Consider the following 14049-nt stretch of genomic DNA (forward strand, 5'->3'; position numbering starts at 1 on the left):
GGAGCAGATTGGGAGCAATCAGTTAGGATACAAATTAACTTGCTGGAATAAGGAGACAGACTCCAGTGGCTTAACCCAGATCGACTTAAGTTCTCTTTCAGGTAACAGTTCAAAAATATAAGCAGTGTAGGGCTGAAAGCTAGCTTTAAGTATTCAGAACTCAAACTAACTTGCTCCACTGACCCGTAGAGCAGTGTTTCTCAAACTGCTGTTGTCCACCCGGTGTTGTCCTCTGCATTGTCAAAGGTCACCACAATACTTACTGGGTCAGTGCTCCAGCCTGAGGGGAGGTGGTGAAGGAAACATGGAGGGCCTACCTGTTCATTTAAGGGTTTGTCCTAGAAGTTGTTCATCTCCCTTCCATTCACATTCCGTTAGCCAGAACTTGGTAACATGACCATACCCAAAGGAGGCTAGATGTTGGGGTGCCTGGGTGGCTCAGAGGGTTAAAGCCTCTGCCTTCAGCTCAGGTCATGATCTTGGGGTCCTGGGATCGAGCCCCGCATTGGGCTGTCTGCTTGGCGGGGAGCTTGCTTCCCCCTCTCTCTGCCTGCCTCTCTGTCTACTTGTGATCTCTCGCTCTCTCTGTATCAAATAAATAAAATCTTAAAAAAAAAAAAAAAGGAGGCTAGATGTCATTGATGTTCATCCTGGAAAATATCTGCCCAGTTAAAATTTGGGAATTCTATTACCAAATAAGTGAAGTGTGGCTATTGGAGTCAGCTGGCAGTTGCTACCACAGAGGAAAAACAATACTCATGTGTTGGCTGTGATGATTTTAAGGTGCATACGACATATCCAAATGGAGCTCTTGAATAGGTTAAGTAAGAGACGTGTAGAGCTAAGTAAGGTTCCATCACTAAGAGAGAGAAAAATTAAAAGCCAACAGAATACAGGTAATACTCGAATTTTGGGGACTGGATAAAATTACTTAAAGAGATAGTAAGACAGAAAAGAAGAAATCCCAGGACTGGGACTCCAGGTACTGCAATATTTAGAGCTCTGATTGAGAAAGAGGAACCAACGCACCGGGAAGGAACATCCAGTGAAAGAAGGAAACCATGTTTGATAAGTCAAATCATGGGAACGGCGAATTGAACATTTTAGCAGAAAGGATTCATTGGTGAACTTGCTAAAAGATGTTTTGATGGAGCAAGGGGGATGAAAGCCCATCTGGAGTAGCTAAAGAAAGAACTGGGGGTACAGAAGGAGAGAAGTGCAAGCGGTTCTTTGGAGGAGTTTTACAATGAATGGGGGCAAAGCAATGGGGCAGTTACTTGAGTGGGAGCTGAGTCTTGGGTGACGGAGATGTTCATATTGTTTTATTGAGATGGGAGAAAAGATTATCTACAGAATTGTTAATACCCAGAGCCCCCTCTCTTCCCCATACTGGGGTCGCCTCTTTGTTGACCTCAATCCCACTATCTCCATTTCAGTTTTATTCAATATCTTTAGAAAAATGTAGTAGTCCTGCAAAATACTCAAGTTGCTTTTTAAAAGATTTTATTTATGTATTTGAGAGAGAGAGAGAGAGAACACATGCTCGAGAGTTGGGGGTCTTGGGGGGGTGTGATGAGGAGCCAGGGAGGAGCAGAGGAAGAGGGAGGGGGAAAGAATCTCAAGCAAACTCCATGCTCAGCACGATGCAAAAGCTCTGTCTCGACCCTGAGATCAAGACCTGAGCCAAAACCAAGAGTCGGACACTTAACTGACTGAATCACCCAGACACCCCAATACTCAAGTTGCTTTTTAAAGAATCAAGGTCACTAATTTATATGGCATCTTCTGTTTGGAATTCAGAACATCCCAACATAGACCAACATGTCATGTTTCTAACTCTGGACTTCAGCCTTAGCAAAAATGAGTATAAAATGAAGAAAGATGGATTTGAGGTGTCTTTACTGATCACCTTAGGGGACTTCCCCCAAACAATAATCCAGTTTACTTCTTTGGTACTCAGGAGAAGTTTACCCCTCTGTAATGGATGGTAGTAAGGTTTTACTTGGGTGAAAGTTAAGCCTTTCTTTTATAAAATGGACTGTTATTAGGCATATCAATTTGGGGAAAGAGCACCTGTGGAAGTTGAGCTGGAAATTGATTTCCTTAAATATATCTGTGCAGGGCAAAACTAAAATAAACTGTCAGAAATCAGGATAGTGTCACCCTTGGTGGGTGTTGGGGGTGGGGGGAGTGTTGGAGAACATTACCAAAGTCTTACTGCTTTTATTTCCCAATCATCTCTTGAATCTGTTCATTGCTCTGAATCTCCATGGCTACTACCCTGGATATGCTATTTCTAATTCTTAATTACTGTAATTAGTTCTGAATTGCTCTCTTCACATTCACTCTATTTATTCCTGTAACTACCCTCTTCATTCCCCCCAAGTTAATTCCCATATTTCCTTTAAGTGTTCAATTATCACAACTTGAGGAAGCATCCCTAATACTATGTTTAATACTCCTATTGTATACTCTCGTAAGACTATATATATCCCACCTTAATAAAGTTGTAACTTTACATTTATCTGTGTGATTGATGTTTCCCCATAGAATTAAATTTATGAAGGAAGGGAATGTATCATTCTTTACTCAATTATATTCCTAGTGACTAGCACGTTGGAAATACTTGGAGAGAAATACTTATCCAATGAAACAATGTTTTTTAAGTTTGAAGAGGAGCCCATGTATAAATTGAAACCATACATAAAAAAATTGATATATAGTATGGAGAGGGTGGTTGGGTTATGGACATTGGGGAGGGTATGTGCTATGATGAGTTGCTGTGAACTGTGTAAGCCTGATGATTCACAGACCTGTACCCCTGGGGCAAATAATACATTATATGTTCATAGCAATAATTAATAAAAAATTTATATATAAAGCAGATTAAACAGATAAAAGTAGAACTGCTCTGATTTGGAGTCTCAGAGCCCTGTCTGTTTTAACCTTCCACTCATCCACTCATTCTCTTTCTCACAGAGTGACACCACCAGAGAAACTTAGAGCTCCAAGAAACATAATTTGAAAATAATTGGTCTATATCAAGTAGTTCTCAGGCTTTTTGTTCCCAGAACTCCTTAACACATTTAAAAGTTGAAGGCCCCAAAAAGCTTTTTCATGTTGATTATAGATATTGGCATTTACGTTATTAGAAATGAAAATTGACAAGTCATACATAAATTCCTTAACGTTGACAATAATAACTCTATGACACTAACATTAACCATATATTTTAATGAAAAGTTACTGTATTTCCAAATTAAAAATTAGAAGACTGTATTGTTTTGCATTTTTATAAATCTATAATATCTGCATTGATCTGTTATGATATCACATGTCATACAGCCTCTGGAAAATTCCACTGTATACTCCTGAGAAGATGAGAGTAAAAAAATAAATAATAGGTATTATTATGAAAATGTTTTGACTTCCTGGATTCCTTGAAGTGGTCTCAGGGATTGTCAGTACATTTTGAGAACTGTTGTCCTAGATCCAAAGCTCCATTCTAGCTAGTATTGATATTTTGATTTAATTTCTGCAATTATACTGTTTAAAAGATTTGGTTATCAAAATACTAAGAGTGTAAAATGAATTCTAGGTAGAAAAAATGTTTAATTCAAAACAAGAAGAATAACAGAAAAGTTTTTATTACAAAGCTAACTGTAATAGGTAATTTAAATCTATGTATATGCCAAGTTCAAAAAGATAACCCTACTATAGCACAGTATTTGTCACATGTATTGCGATTATTTGTTCACGTATTTCTCACACTAAACTGCGAGCTTTGGAAGAAGGAATAGGGCCTTAACCCATTTTACATTTTTGGTCTCTAGGATAAAGTCTAACACACAACAGGCACTAAATATTTGTTGGACTAATGAATTTACCTGCTTAGAATGTACAACACCTACATAACATATCACACTTTTTACAACTCAACAGCAAACGGTTTAATCAATATTCAACAGCTTTCTTGAAGTTGTCATGATCCTGTCAAGAAAACCATCATCTCCGGGCGCTTGGATGGCTCAGTAGGTTGGGCGTCTGCCTTCCCATCGGGTCATGATCCTGAGTCGTGGAATCAGCTGGCATGGGGCTACCTGCTTGGCGGGGAGTCTGCTTCTCCCCCTCCTTCCCACTCTTGCTTTCTCTATCTCTCAAATAAAATATTTTTTTAAAAAGAAAACCATCATCTTGGGGTGCGTGGCTGTCTCATTCGGAGGAGCATGGGACTCTTGATCTGGTGGTGAGTTGGAGCCCCATGTTGAGTGTAGAGATTACTTAAATAAAACTTCAAAAAAAATCATCTATGAGGTATTTTAATGCGTCTTTATAAACTCCTAATCACGTTCCTCATGACGTATTTAAAAATGGTCTTTGACTTCAACTACAGATTATGTGACCTGATGTAATTCTCCATGAGGAACACACCAAAAAAAGTCCAGACTGCTTTTCTTTTTTCAGATCTGAGACTTAAGATCACTTGGGAGAGGAAAAAGGGAACAGAGCTGCCTTCCTCATTAAAAACGGGCAGCGTCCATACAGTAATTTTACTCTTCCTCATACACGGAACTTGTATGTTGCAAACTCTCAGCACAGACAACCCAGTTCCCGAATTTGGCAGGAGCAGCTCTGGAAAATATGTCTGGAGGGCGTGGGTGTCGTGCTTCTCCTCCCAGGAATCAGGGCGGAGGCCCGAACTGGTCCAGTCATGACAGGACTCAGCATCCTACGAGACGCGAGGCGCCTCCTTCCCAGAAGTGGCGAGGGAAGGGATCTGAGTAAACCTTGGCCGCCGGGCAGTCTGACCAGCAGGGTCTAGGGGGCCGGAAAGACCAGGTCGGCTCTCGGGGCTGCTGGGGAGACCGGAAAGGGGGCCGAGATCTTCCGGTCCCCTCCGGCCGCAGCGGGCCAAGTACCCCGCAGTCCTAGATTATGGCCGACCCGGCGCGCACGCTGCATCACCTCCGCGGCGCCGACCGTCAGCGGGAACCGGGACACAGGGAGGAAAGCGGTGCCAGACAAAACACAGGCTGCAGGCGACAGGGAAAACTAGTAGCTGGCCTCGCGGACCCCGAAACCCCACCCCGAAGGCCTCAGCCGACTCGTCGCGCACGCAGCTCCGCCCACTGTCGCTCGCGGTAGGGGCGGGACCGCTGAGCTGGCCCGAGCGGATTCGCCCAGACTCGGCTGGGGGCAGGGCCTCCCAGCTAGCTACGATTAGCCCCGCCCTGACTCCCCGCCCCTGGGGCCCGCAGGAAATAGGGGCGGGCCGGGGCCTAGCGTGGCGGGAGGAGGAGCAGGGATGCCTTGGAGGCCAGAGTCCTGGAGGGCCTGGCTGCGGGGGAATGAAGCCTCCGCCTTCCGGGGCAGAATCCTTTAAATACGGGCTCGGGCCCGGAATTCTGGGTGCAGTGCTTGGCTGCCTGAGAGAGGGGTGTGCACGGTGAGGGGAGGTCAGGCGGAGCAGGGCGAGCGTGCAGGAGCTGCTGCAGCACGGCTCGTTGCGAGGAGCTGTCCGAGGAGTCGGGATAGGAGCGGCCGCTGCTCTCGGTGTCTGCAAGTAGGTAAGCGCCTTTCGCGGGCTGGCCCTGCCGCCCGGTCGGGAAGGTCCTGGGTCCCGGCGGGATGTGCAGGGAGCGGGGCGGGGGGAGTGAGCACTGCCCCCGGTCGCGCTCTGCGCCTGGTCAGGGCTCCCAGCCTCATGACCCTGGTCCTCCCCTTTGGGCTCTGGGCGGGAATCGCCTTTTGGTCCGCTGTTCTGAGAATGGGATAACTTGGGCTTTTTATTCTACACTCGCCAGTCTTCCAACCGCTTCTCTTTCTGCTTTTTCTCACTTTCTGACTTGAAACAAATGAGATTTCCCAGGAAGCTGAACGTCCACCGAAGGAAGTGGTCCTCTGGCTAGGGACCCCATTTTGGTCTCAGAGTCCTGGTCTTTTGTTTTGTGTTTAGTCGGCTCACCTGGGGAGCTGCTGCTTTCCTCCTGTCACCTGCCCCCCTTAAAAATGAAGCCAGGAAGCCCCTGAGGGCGAAATCCGAAGACATTCTATCTTGACATCTGTATGGGCTGTCCTGGAATCCATTGTTGGCTGCCACACCATGTAATTGCTTTATTTCATGTCAGGGAAAGCCTGTGTGAGACCTTGAAAAATCATACTTCTTGGGGCGCCTGGTGGCTCAGTCGGTTAAGCCCCTGCCTTGGCTCAGGTCATGATTCTCAGGGTCTGGGGATTGAGCCCCGCATCGGGGCTCCCTGCTCAGTGGGGAATCTGTTTCTCCCTCTGCCTCTGCCCCTGCTCTCGTGGAGCATGTGCTCACTCGAATGAATAAATAAATAATCTTTAAAAAAAGAAAAGAAACAGGAAAAGTCATGCTTCTTATATATAGGAAGATAACTGATTGGCTTGAAAATTATGCTATATTAAAAAGAGGGATTCACTGGTAGGGAGCTTTTCACGGATATACAGAGGAGTAGCTGTCCATTGACTGCCCTCAAAGACACAGTGAGTCTTTGAGTTTCTTCAAGTCCCCTATGAAATGGAGAACAGTAGTCTGGTCTGTTTCTTCAGGGGGGTTCTGGAAATGAAAGAGCTTACTGTCTGCTCTGAGATGTGCTTGTTAGTACCCAGCATCTAGTTAAGGTACGTGGTAGACAACTCTGTTTGAAAGGATCTCATTTCTTCTCCCATTGCTGTACTCCTTTCTCAAATATTAAGTCTGTATCTAATAAGCATACTTCATCATCCCTCTTATTTCCACAGTTTTATATGATGCCCTTTAGATGCAACACTAACACTGCCTTTCTCACTGAGTAAATATTTTTCCCGTGGTCAGGCATCTGTTGCATCTGTTAGTATTTAATTTTTGGAAATGACTGAGGTGATGTGTGAAGTTGACGTATCCCAACTACAACGTCCATTTCCTTAGCTACTGGGTAATTACGCAGAATATACTGAAGAGGGGTGGGGATGGAGGGATTATATTCAGCTTAAATTGTAAGAGGACCTTCAGTATTTGTTACCCACATCTTCTAATTTGAAATATTGATCTGAATTTTTTAAATTTTAGATGAAGGGTAGTTTTGGAACAGCCTGGGTTGTTGAGATTTCCCCAAAATACAGAGGTAAAAACTCATTGCAAACTGACACCCTTGGTAAGCAAACATTCCCATTTCCCTGACAGCACAATAGAGGATCAGAAGGTACGTAAAGGTAGAAATGGAATACGGAATCAGAAGACATCTGTGTCAGGCAAAATATGTAACTAACACTGTATCAAACTCCATAATAAGGGTTGAAGATTTTATTGGAACTTCCAAGTGACCATTTACTGGGACTTGCACAGTTGCTCAGTAATTTTCCCATTGTCACCTACAAGCCATGCTTCATGTGAAATAGCACCACAGGGACACCCCCCAAACACATGGAGTTCTTCTCTAGTATAGGTCCATCAGTCATTTACCCCAGCTGCTGTATGTAAGGCAAGCTGCGTACATTGTACGTAAGGCAAGCTGCGTACAGCCTGGCAATCAAGGTGGTTAAGAAGTATCTCTGGAAAGACATGCCAGAGTTCTACATAAAAAAGAGAGGCTGATAGTATTCTGGGCAATTTCAGCAAAAAAATGCAATGATCAGCCATCTGAGCTAAAGCTATTCAAATAACAGTCTTCATCTCAAACAGCCCTTATGGAGAGTCAGTCATTCAATTAGTGTATATTGAGAACCTATTGTTCTAAGTGTTGAGGTAACAGCAGCAGATGAGAGCTGTTAGCCTGGGAGCACCTTATGAACTATGAACTCCTTGAACCCACGAGATTTAGGGGATTTTTGGCATCACGTAGGCATTCAATCTGTGTTTATATAAGAATGTTATAACCTCTTGGCTCTTGGATTAAATGGTAACCCCGAAAGATCCTCTGGTCCAAAAATACTTTGAAATTCTACTTTCTAGGTGTTCCAGATATACTGGTTGTAATTAGAGGTTGACAAGCTGTTTCGTAAGGGTGTTACCGTGGGGTAGTTCTCTGTATTCATTACATTCAGAACTTCATCTTCATCCTTGCAGATCTGGAAGGTAGATTTTTTTTTCCCCTTCTGTGGGCCCAGAGTTCATGAGACATTAGATGTTAACTTAAAATGACTGAACTCGTAAGAGACCAAATGGTTACACTAGAATGAAACTTTGATGTTACAATTAGGGAAATTTTATTGCAGTCCCTGGAGTACTTATATCTCAAATCTGGGTCATCCATTTCCAGTATTATGATTCCTGGGAATCTGAATTCCTAAGGGAGAGTGGAATCAGAGCGAAGAATCTTCGGAGAACATGCTAAGAATTGGGAAAGCATATTCTTACTCCACATCTCTGAAACCAGAATACTTATTTTTTTTATTTTTTAAGATTTTATTTATTCATTTGAGATAGAGACAGAGAGAGCACAAGAAGGGGGAGAGGCAGAGGGAGAGGGAGAAGCAGGCTCCCTGCTGAGCTGAGAGCTGGATGAAGGGCTAGATCCCAGGACCTAGAGATCATGACCTAGCTGAAGGCAGATGCTTAACCACCTGAGCTACCCAGTTGCCCCAACTAAAACACTTCTGACTCCCAGATTCAGTGTCACTCTTCTCTAGACAGTGCTGAAATAAACACATCATTTTTGTTCTTAACTACTTCTTTCCAGGCTATAGGCTGATCCTCCTGAGATTTTTTTTTTCTCCTTTAGTGAAGTTTATTAGATTTTAGCTACACAAATGCTATTGATTGTTGTGGTTACTTTCAATTATGTTACCTAAGTTATTTTATTTTTTTAAGATTTTATTTATTTTTGTGAGAGTGAGCGAGCACTAGCAAGGGGGCAGGGCAGGCAGAGGAGAAGCAAACTCCCCATTGAGCCTGATGTGGGACTCGATCCCAGGACCCCGGGAACATGACTGGAGCAGAAAGCAGATGCTTAACCTACTGAGCCACCCAGGCGCCCATGTTACCTGAAGTTATTAAATAATAGGCCTCCTGAACCGTCATGCACATGGTCCCCTGAAAGGGGCATTTGAGACCCTTTAGATTCGCTCTACAAGACAGTTATTACCTTACCACTTCTAAATACCCATATCCTTATCCAACCAGGCCAATCTCCTTACTTCGTTGAACTTGTTTCTGTTTATGAGTCCTTACTTATTCCTCCCCCCCCAATATGGAATGCTCTCCCCCACCTACCTTTCCTTTCTATATCCTACTTCTTTTTTTTTTTTTTAAGATTTTATTCATTTATTTGACAGAGAGATCACAAGTAGGCAGAGAGGCAGGCGGGGGGGCGGGGAAGCAGGCTCCCTGCTGAGCAGAGACCCTGATTCGGGGCTGGATCCCAGGACGCTGAGATCATGACCTGAGCCAAAGACAAAGGCTTAACCCAGTGAGCCACCCAGGTGCTCCATACATCCTACTTATTCTTTAGGCCAGGCTTATATTCCGCATTTCCCTTGATGTAGATACCTTCTTATTTTTTTCCCTCTGGACTTTAATACTCATCATTTGATTGATTATACTGCCTTATATGTTACTTGGGTGTGGCTAAGTCCTTTTTGTCTTTTTTTTTTTTTTAAGATTTTATTTATTTATTGGGGTGCCTGGGTGGCTTAGTGTGCTAAACCTCTGCCTTCGGCTCAGGTCATGATCTCAGGGTCCTGGGATCGAGTCCTGCATCGGGCTCTCTGCTCAGTGGGGAGCCTGCTTCCTCCTCTCTCTCTCTCTACCTATTTGTGATCTCTCTCTCTGTCAAATAAATAAATAAAATCTTTAAAAACAAAACAAAACAAAACAAGATTTTATTTATTTATTTATTTATTTATTTGAGAGATGGGGGAGAGAGAGAATCACAAGCAGACTCTGCACTGAGTGAGCCTGACAATGGGCTCCATCTCACAACCCTGAGATCATGACCCTGAGTTCATAAACTGAGCCAAAATCCAAAATCAAGAATCAGATGTTTAACCGCCTGAGCCATCCAGGCGCCCCTCCTTTTCATCTTTTTAGTCCGCTTAAGAGTCACCTTCTCAGAGAGTCCTTCTTTAAGTACCCTATCTGTAGGAATTCTTTCCCCATAGACAGTCTCTCCCTCTCTACCTATGTGTTTATTTCTTTAATATGGAATGTGTCAGAGCTGCCATTATTTTGTTTTGGGTTCTCCCGCTAGACTATAACCTAAGAGTAGGAACTGTACCTGTCGTGTTCACTATTGTATCCACAGTACATAGAACATTAGTAGCTGTAACATAGTAGGGGGGTTAATAGTTGTTTTTCAGTTGAATTTTCCTCTAAGTCAGTTGTTACATTCTTGAGTGTCAGGACCTATATCTATGGCCAGATTCTCTGCTATGTCCATTGGTAGACCCTTAAATTGGGAATATTAATTTTTCATGAAAGAGAACAAGGGACTAGGCCTGAAGCGGTTGAAGCACTTTTTCTGAAACCCGATGCCAAGCCCTTTGTACTGGAGAGGTGGGGACAGTGGCAGCAAATGCTGGAGACAGGTCTATGGGAAGCCTGTTCCAGGCTCGACTGTCCCACAGGTGGGAGCGTTTCAGAACATTCCCCTGAGCTTTAGTCACTTGGCAGTCCCAATGCAGTCCTTTCCTCCTAGCGGTTTCTCTTTCTCCTTATGTATAGGGCACTTGAAGCCTGGAGAGTAGTAGATCAGAACTGAAGAGTAGAAGGGCAGAGAAATCAAAGATGAATGATTGCTAAAATAAATTTTGTTAGGCTCAATATTTTCGCTGGGGTGAATTTTGGAACCCTAAAACTGTAATAAGAATATCATGTGTGTGGCTTCATAGGTAATAATAGGGAACTCTAATCCATTTATTTAGATTATGAAAGAGGGAATCTACCAGGGGCCCCTGGCTGGCTCAGCTGGCAGAGCATGTGTCTCTTGGTCTCTCAGGGTCATGAGTTCAAGCCCCACACTGGGCATGGGGCCTACTTAAAAAAAAACAAATAATTAAAAAGGATCTACCAGATTTAGCATGGTGTTAATATTTCCTGGTATGTACATCCACACAATGGAATACAGTGTAACTGTTTCTAAGAAGGAGAGAGTTTTACCAGAAACAGAAAAAATAAAAATAAAAAATAAAAAAGACAGCGAGAGAGAGGGGAAAATAGGTCTTAAGAATACATTAAGGAAAAAACCAAGTGTTTGATAGTATTTTATAGTGTTCTACCTCTTGAATTTAGAAAGAAGGGATTATTAAGATATATTCATGTATTTATTTGTACTGTACACGAAACATTGGAAGGATACACAAGTAACTAATGAAAGGGTTGCTTGTGGAAGCAAAGTAGTGGGTAGCCAAGAGATAAGAATGTGGTACACTTGAGGCTTCTTTTTTTTTTTTTTTTTAAATCTTTTTTTTTTTTTTTTTTAAGATTTTATTTATTTATTTGACAGAGAGAGATCACAAGCAGGCAGAGAGGCAGGCAGAGAGAGAGGAGGAAGCAGGCTCCCTGCTGAGCAGATAGCCCGATGCGAGGCTCGATCCCAGGACCCTGAGATCATGACCTGAGCCGAAGGCAGCGGCTTAACTCACTGAGCCACCCAGGCGCCCCACACTTGAGGCTTCTTACTGTATACTTTGTTATACAGATTTAATTTTGGACCATATGAATTTACTATCTATTCAAAACAAAAAATACATTTTATTTTGTTTTATTATTATTATTATTATTATTATTAAAGATTTTGTTTATTTGACAGAGAGATCACAAGTAGCAGAGAGGCCGGCAGAGAGAGAGAGCAGGGAATCAGGCTCTCCACTGAGCAGGGAGCCCAATGCGGGTCTCGATCCCAGGACCCCGAGATCATGACCCGAGCCAAAGGCAGAGGCTTAACCCACTGAGCCACCCAGGTGCCCCTATTATTATTATTTTTAAAGATTTTATTTATTTATTTGAGAGAGAGAGCACAAGCAAGGGGAGCAGCAGAGGGAGAGGGAGAAGCAGGCTCCACAATGAGCAGGGAGCCCGATGTGGGGCTCGATCACAGGACCCTGAGATTATGACCTGATATGAAGGCAGAAACTTAACTGACTGAGCCACCCAGGCGCCACACAAAAAATACATTTTAAAATTTCTTTGTATGTATATCACTCAGAATATGGCTTTGTTTTGTAGAATCAATAGATTCCAATTTTGCTCATATTTACTGTTTTACCAAATTTTCTGTTCTTTTAAGTCTTTTAAAGGTCATTAGAGATTAGACTTTGAATTGATATCTGCCCAGCATGACCACTGAAGGTTGATTTGTAAGCGGACTGACTTGTTTCCTAACACAGACCAAGATACTTGTGCAGGTTGTTTGGTTCATTCTCTTATGGTTGGGAAGTCTACCCAGAAAACCAGTGATTAGAACATTGATTAATACAGATGCAGGCTTAAGGGAACTGGATCATCTTATTTATGTGGCTTGTGTATCTTTTCTCACAATAGGGTTGTACTTCCCAGGCATTACAATAAGATTAGCCTTCCCTAGTACCTTCTCTGACCCATGTGGGAGTATACTAACCAGTTCTTAAACTGATTACCATTCTCCTTCTCGCTGGAACCCATGAATGGGTTAGATGAGGTGATGTCCCAGGTCAGTGTTGGTAAGGACTAAAATTCTAAGAATCTGATCAGTTCGGCAGTTCTCATTCTTACTATAATGAATTGACTGACTTTCTTTCTTTCTTTCTTTCTTTCTTTCTTTCTTTCTTTCTTTCATTTTTTGGTTAACATATAGTGTATTGGGGCACCTGGGTAGCCCAGTCATTAAGCATCTGCCTTTGGCTCAGGTCATCATTCCAGCATCCTGGGATTGAGCTCCATTTCGGGCTCCCTGCTTGGTGGGAAGCCTGATTCTCCCTCTCTCACTTCCTCTGCTTATGTTCCCTCTCTTTCTGTCTCTCTCTCTGTCAAATAAATGCATAAAATCTTTAAAAATATATAAATAGATAATGTATTATTTGTTTCAGGGATACAGGTCTGTGGTTTATCAGTCTTACACAATTCACAGCACTCACCCAATGTCCATTACCCCACCACCCCATTGCTCCTACCCCTCTTCGCTCCAGCAACCCTCAGAATGTTTCCTGAGATTAAAAGTCTCTTATGGTTTGTCTCCCTCTCTGGTTTCATTCTATTTCATTTTTTTTTCTCTTCCCCGATGATCCTCTGCCTTGTTTCTCAAATTCCTCATATCCGCGAGATCATATGATAATTGTCTTTCTCTGTTTGACTTATTTTGCTTAGCAAAATACTCTCTAGTTCCATCTGCATCATTGCAAATGGCAAGATTTCATTTTTTTTGATGGCTGCATCATATATATGATATATATCTCACATCTTCTTTATCCATCATCTGCTGATGGACATCTAGGCTTTTTCCATAGTTTGGCTATTGTGGACTATAAACATTCGGGTGCATGTACCCCTTAGGATCACTACATTTGTATCTTTGGGGTAAATACCCAGTAGTGCAATTGCTGGGTTGTAGGGTAGCTCTATTTTCAACCTTTTGAGGAACCTCCACACTGTTTTCCAGAGTGGCTGCACCAGCTTGCATTCCCACCAACAGTGTAGGAGGGTTCCCCTTTCTTTGCATCCTCGCCAACATCCGTCGTTTCCTGACTTGTTAATTTTAGCCATTCTGACTGGTTAAACTGACATTCTTATATATAAATCAGTACCTTGTCATTTGGATTAGTGTGAATCAGTTCACCTAAATGGCTTTTGAAAACCCATCAAAATCTGTGTAATTGCTTTGCTAACTATAGAAATTGCTTTCCTTTAACCAACTCATAGATTCCAATTAAAGGTGAAATGGAGTTTAAGATCACTGTCAAGTACCTAAAAATAAACTGCTGAAGCCAAGTTGTATACGAAATATAATCACAGAGGCCACTTCTGAACTTTCAAACTAATCTTATTATCTGTCATGTTTCTCAGTATCTGTCACGTTAATCTAAACCTGCCGTAAGGCTGACCTTTGTACACCGGCATTTATTTCAACAAGAATT

At 42.8% G+C, this 14049-nt stretch overlaps 1 protein-coding gene across 3 annotated transcripts in view; it reads left to right on the plus strand.

Annotated features, from left to right (window-relative positions):
• The first annotated feature begins 5407 nt into the window (after window positions 1-5407).
• Window positions 5408-14049, plus strand: part of LOC111148973 (UDP-glucose 6-dehydrogenase) — a 35072-nt gene continuing 26430 nt past the window's right edge. The window contains exon 1 of one of the 3 annotated variants that reach the window (XM_022505830.1): window positions 5408-5567. The gene's annotated coding sequence lies outside the window, so the exon portion shown is untranslated. The remainder of the gene's footprint in view (window positions 5568-14049) is intronic. The other 2 variants (XM_022505832.1, XM_022505831.1) reach the window with 2 other exon arrangements.

The sequence above is a fragment of the Enhydra lutris genome, unplaced genomic scaffold (genome assembly GCF_002288905.1).
Source record: "Enhydra lutris kenyoni isolate GAN:26980312 unplaced genomic scaffold, ASM228890v2 scaffoldscaffold21, whole genome shotgun sequence".
Taxonomy (NCBI): domain Eukaryota; kingdom Metazoa; phylum Chordata; class Mammalia; order Carnivora; family Mustelidae; genus Enhydra; species Enhydra lutris.